The 5777-nt window shown below is 32.3% G+C and overlaps 1 pseudogene; it reads right to left on the bottom strand.

Annotated features, from left to right (window-relative positions):
- Positions 1 to 508: 508 nt before the first annotated feature.
- LOC108686407 lies at positions 509 to 5555 on the bottom strand (annotated as a pseudogene).
- Between the last annotated feature and the right edge of the window lie 222 nt (positions 5556 to 5777).

Raw genomic sequence — 5777 nt, 5'->3', positions numbered from 1 at the left:
AATGGAAACAGACGGAATGTCGTAAACTAATTTGTTTAATTTAATCGATATTTCATTATTTTAATGCGACTAAAAGCAATAATATGCAATAATATGCAATTATCTTATCTACAACATTACTTTAAGTATTCAAAAATACTGAATTATAAGAATGAGATCAATTTTGTTATCAAAATTTCATTGCGTTCCGATTACATGGGACAGGTAAAGAAAATTTTTACGGAACAGAATGGCATGTTTCAACTAAGTTGGTTGAATCTAAAAATTGAAACGAATATTCAGAAACTTTTTTTGTAAATAATCTACAACGATGGAAAAGTAGCATTATTACTAATGTTAAAATTATTGTGAAAGGCAAGAAATATGCCAAGTTGGCATGCTCTTCTGATATTTAAGAGTATATGAAAATTTTATTTCGCTTATAATGTTTTATTGCAACAGCAGAAATATATAAGAAAACAAAAATTCTGGATACAGTCAATGTTTTTTTTACAAAGAATGAGGCATCTTTAAGGCGCATTTTGAATATTAAAAGAAATGTTAGTTTTTTTTAGCTTTAATATAGTCTTGATATTCAACGAGGAATATCGCCAAACCGCGCGTATCGAAAATTCCATACAATCGTGTACAACTGTGTATAATGTGTTTTCGGTTAACTGCAATAAGAACCATAATTCATGACCACGTAAGTCACATGCGTCTCCTTAAACGAGGTCTAAGAGAAAAGAACTGCCTAGAAAAATAATATTACAAATATATCGATTTAGCCGCTTTAATTTCTCATTCTACAATATACATATATAATTCAAACAATTTAACGAGAGAAAATACAATACAAAAAAGCACCTGGAAAAGCAGGCTAATTCGCGTAAATATACATTGCCAAGTCAAGATCTTGAGTCTTCTATGAATATATATAGCGAAATGTGCCTAAAGATGCAAGATTTCAAATACTTTTAAAATATAAAATTTTTCAAGTGATCAGAATATCATAATTATTCAGTTATCTGTCACAGCATCTTTTAGATTTGAACTTATTGGGGTTCGCGTGCGCGCCTTACTTCGACCAATTTACGGAATTAAATAACAAGAAGTCTTATTGTTTCACTTTTTTATGAACGACCGCACTTTGTTCATATACTTGTCCATGAAGTTTCGTTTGCGTTAGGTTCCGCGCCCGCTGGTAGCGATAACAGTGAACTCGGTCCCTTTGCGCGATGATGTCCACCGTATTCGCTTGACGAAATGCTCCCGTCAGAGTCTAATTCCGCACCACAGCTTCTTGATGCCTTAAGCAGCATTGATTTATCGTCATTGTCATAGTCATCATTTTCGTTGTCATTCTTGTCTTCAATCACTCGTGTCTTCAATCTTTCCTGCGCTCTCTTCTTGATTCTCTTCTTCAATTGGATGATTCTGTTCTGCGCAATGTTTGCTGGAACCCAACAAGGACTGTCCTTCCGAGTTGGAACGTCGACTTGGCTTCGGAGGACGTATAGAGCTTCCTTGTCAAATTCTTGTTAAGATATTCTTGTCCTCCGTTTTGGATTTGAACTCGTTGGGCACTTTCGATTTTATCCTGCAAATCAGTCTGAGTTCATCCTTGGATTCAATAGTCTCAATATTAGGCTTTTTCTGGTTTTCTTCTGAAGCAGTACAATTTTATTTTCTTCCAAACTCATCGAAGGGCATTCTCGATCTTTCTCTTTGTTCTGCTCTTCACTGTTCTTCGCATCTTCATCCAACAAACCAGTTCAGACTGCGTGATCTTGGCCTAGGAAGTGGTGATCGTTGGGCGATCGTGGAAGAGACTGATTTCTGCTCCTGAGCCTGTTGATCCAGCTCTAACGAATGAGAACGCGTTGATGGTAAGGATGGCTGCCGCGGCATCCACCATGTACTTGAATTTGAAGCGCGGCGACGTGGGTGGCAGGCCCATCAACCAACGGGATGGACTCGACGATTTTCTAAGTCTACAAGAAAATAGAACTTACAAAATCATGACTCAGCGAGAAATGCATTTCTCGTTTGCTTTTTTCAGTATTATACAGTATATATAGATAAAACAAGGATATTCATAATCTCATTTCTTTTAGATATCTTTCATATATCTTCAATCAAAATACTAAAAATAATTTTTAGAAAGTTTAGAAAAAATAAATATTTTGAATTTTCATTGATTCGTTATAGAATCTACTCTATGTATATATCATCATTCGAGAAACTAATATTTTCATTTTATATGTCTACAATTCTAATATTGTGAATTTATCTCAAATTTTCTTATATCTTATACCGAAGAATTATCGGATTATATCATGCAAAATTATATCGTGCAGTTTCACATTTAGATCAATAAATATAAAATCAATATATCAAATAAAATAAATAATATAAATACTATGTATGTAAACATTGACGTCTACGTGTGAAAAATTAAAATTATTGCATTTGCTAGTATATATATTTCTTAAATTTTCATAAAAAGTCAATTATAGAATCAACAAAATTTGTTATTAAGATTTGTTATTAAGATTAAAAATTAAACATAAAATCTTTATGTTGATTAACTTTTAGCAATGTACGAGTATTATCTATTAGTTAAGAGATATTTAATTAAAGGATAATTTTTTTTATTCTACATATAGACTGTAATAAACATCTGACATCAAGTAGAAAAATTTATCTAAACCTTCACCTTAAATTATACGTCTACGACACATATACCTTCGTAACATGAAACTGAAAAAGTGCAACGATATCAAAGGTACCAAGGACTGATTTAGCACAAGGGTTTAGCAAAAGCGATAGGATAGTGATATATTTTGTCACCGTTTAAACATTGATAAAGAATTTGTATCGCTGACTGACCTAGTCGTGATTGTCATAGAGCGATTCACAATCTTGGCTGCGTGAAAACAAAAATTAGCATTGCGTTAGTAGAGCTCGCTTCAAAATCGCATCGTAAATCGATTCGTTAGCGGCCAGTGTAACAAATTTGCTAATTTTTAGTAATTCGGATCATTAAAAATATTTATTATTATCTAAAATCGCTTAGTTCTCGTTTGAATATTTTTAAGAAATTTGAACTTTTTATTAAAAGATTTTCGGTCTATTACGATAAATCTAGTTTGTTATTTATTATTGTATTATAAATTTTCCTTGTTCAATTATTTTTAATAAAATGATTCCAAATTATTGATAAACTCTTTTTATTCATAATAATTGATTTAACATCAGATTATCAATACGTAGATTAAGAGTTCTTGGTATCGAGGTGTTAATGTATTCTGCAAATTTTAGATTTTTTTCTTGGACATTGACAAATCGATTCGCTCAACTCAACGTTATATGCTAAATTATCAGAGATAATTACCTGCTCGATATAGCTGTGGGCAGGCCGTCTAGTCTCGCCCGCCCGTGGAATCTTTGTCGCTGCCCCTGCTTTCGTTGCTGTGCATTCGCTGATAGTTCGGTGGCTATCGCATATTCGCGTTAGCTGATGTGCTCGGTTGGGTCACATCCTTGGGAGCCATGCTGCATGGAATTCCACTAGACAGATCAGATCTCATAGGTATCTCACCTCGCATAAGCCTGCACAATGATGAAAAGCAATCATTAAAAATTATCTTAAGTATTTATCATATATCTTATCTTAAGTATTTATCATATATCTTTATATGCATATATTTGTATTATATTATTTTGTCAAAGTAAAATAATTAAATAATTAATGAAATTATTATAACAATTATTTTGTGGTACAGTAATTGTATTTAAAATTGTATTTAAAATAAAATTATTAATTTTAGAAAGCGACTGGTAAATATTTCAGCTATAATTTATTTTAGAGAATAGAAATTGTCTTCTTTATTCTGATCAGTCATTTTTTATTAACAAAAAAAAAAAGAATGTAAAAAAAAAATTAATTACAATACTTTACCTTTCTAATTTGTTTACACAGGCGTCTTTATAGTCATGAATCCAATGAACTGTCAAAATGGCAAATGTCGCGCGCATGTCTTCAGGAAATTCTTCAGGTTCCGACCATTGAAAATTGTCAATGATCGGGATTATGTTGCATTGTGATTGCAACAATTTTCTATACGATAATAAAAAATAAATTGATACTTCGTAAAATAAATTAAATACTCTCAATTTTAGAGTATTTTCATTTGCTGAGAAAAAAGATAATTAGTGAAAGATATTTTTTAAAACTTTCTCTTCTTTAATTTTAAATTTTCTAAAAAATGAATTGAGTTAATTGAGAATTTATTCGTTTCTTTTTTGAGACTTCGAAATTGATAAAATGAAAAAAGCAAGCATACATTTTAAATAATTTAATAGTATATAATTAACTCTTAGTACACACAACTCTGGCAGTCCGTATCTATCAACATCAGGATATTTGTAACCCAGCTTTTCTTTTGCTTGTTTCTCGAATTGTGATGCATCGATTTTAACAAACTTTTTAATCTATCGTTTGAAGACTGAAAAAAAAAAGAATTTTTGAATTAGAAAGTCTAAAATGTCGTAGCACAAAAGATATTTTGCAATAAGTGAAAAGGGATCGAAAGAAAACGTGAACTATGAAAATCGGGTGAGATTACGCTAATCCCACTGTGTGTACTGAGGGTTAAAGAAAACTGTAAAAATATTTCAATATTTTTCTAACAAAAAAAAATACGATGAAAGATATTCAGACTCATCCTATGTACCCAATCCTTGCACTCGCTGTCTTGTATACACCTCTCCAAAACCTGGGGTGTAAGTACGAGGAGGAAGTGTTTGGCCTGCCTGATGCTCTGTAACAAGTTGTTATCAAACTTGCCGGCCTCTCGACGTCGATGAAAACCTTAAAGCCCCACAACTGTAGATATACCTTCAACAGACTTGCCAATTGCGAGTTGTATGATATACAATAACTGACGAAGATGTCAAGGGACTTGTTAGGCGATTTGTACTCGCATGAACTGAATTGATTGCTGCATATTCTTGATATTGGTTATTGATATTCTTGATTCTTGGTGTCAAATATTCTGAGTCGATGAATACTATTGGTGATGCCACACTCTGCCAGTAATCCTCCGAGAGATTTCGTATCGAGTTCATGTCTACTCCGGCGTTCGGCATGCTATATGTGTAACGGAGAACTCCTGGTTGATCGAAGCTATTCAAATTACCAGTGTCGCGACTGTAATCAAATTCTATTTAAATTAATTCTATTTGAAAAATAGAGCTATGAACGAAAAAAGAGATAGCATCGGCAGTATATTGTAAATTAATTACAATTTTTTACTTTATTCGGCATATTCTTACAATTAACTAAATTTTGAAGTAAAAAATGCTACTACAATCTTCAAGTTAGAGTGAAATCAAACTTTGACAAGAAGGAATTTGAAACATTGATTATGGCTATTTTCCTTTTAAGAAACAAAATATTCTATTTTTTTTATTCATTGAATGGAGAAGGATAGAACAATGTTTATGTCGACTTACCTTCTAAAAGATAAACAGCCTAAATTAAATGCCTGAGTTTTGCGAAGTAAATCAATTCAAAAATTTATGATTTTTCAAACTAAGACCGTGTCATCGCCAATTTCTCACGTTCCCTTGGACACAATTGCAAAAATTGCGCGAGCGATCGCGAGTATTTACGAATACAAGCTAGTATTCGCGAATATACGCGAGTACCAATACTATCAGATCGACGAGTGACAACAACGCGTATCTTCTTCAACAGGAATGAAAGGAACTTCAGTTCCTTTGACGAGCGA

Source organism: Atta colombica, unplaced genomic scaffold (assembly GCF_001594045.1).
Source record: "Atta colombica isolate Treedump-2 unplaced genomic scaffold, Acol1.0 scaffold18, whole genome shotgun sequence".
Classification (NCBI taxonomy): domain Eukaryota; kingdom Metazoa; phylum Arthropoda; class Insecta; order Hymenoptera; family Formicidae; genus Atta; species Atta colombica.
Note: the sequence above shows the minus strand (reverse complement) of the source record. Positions and strands in the feature narration are given on the sequence as shown.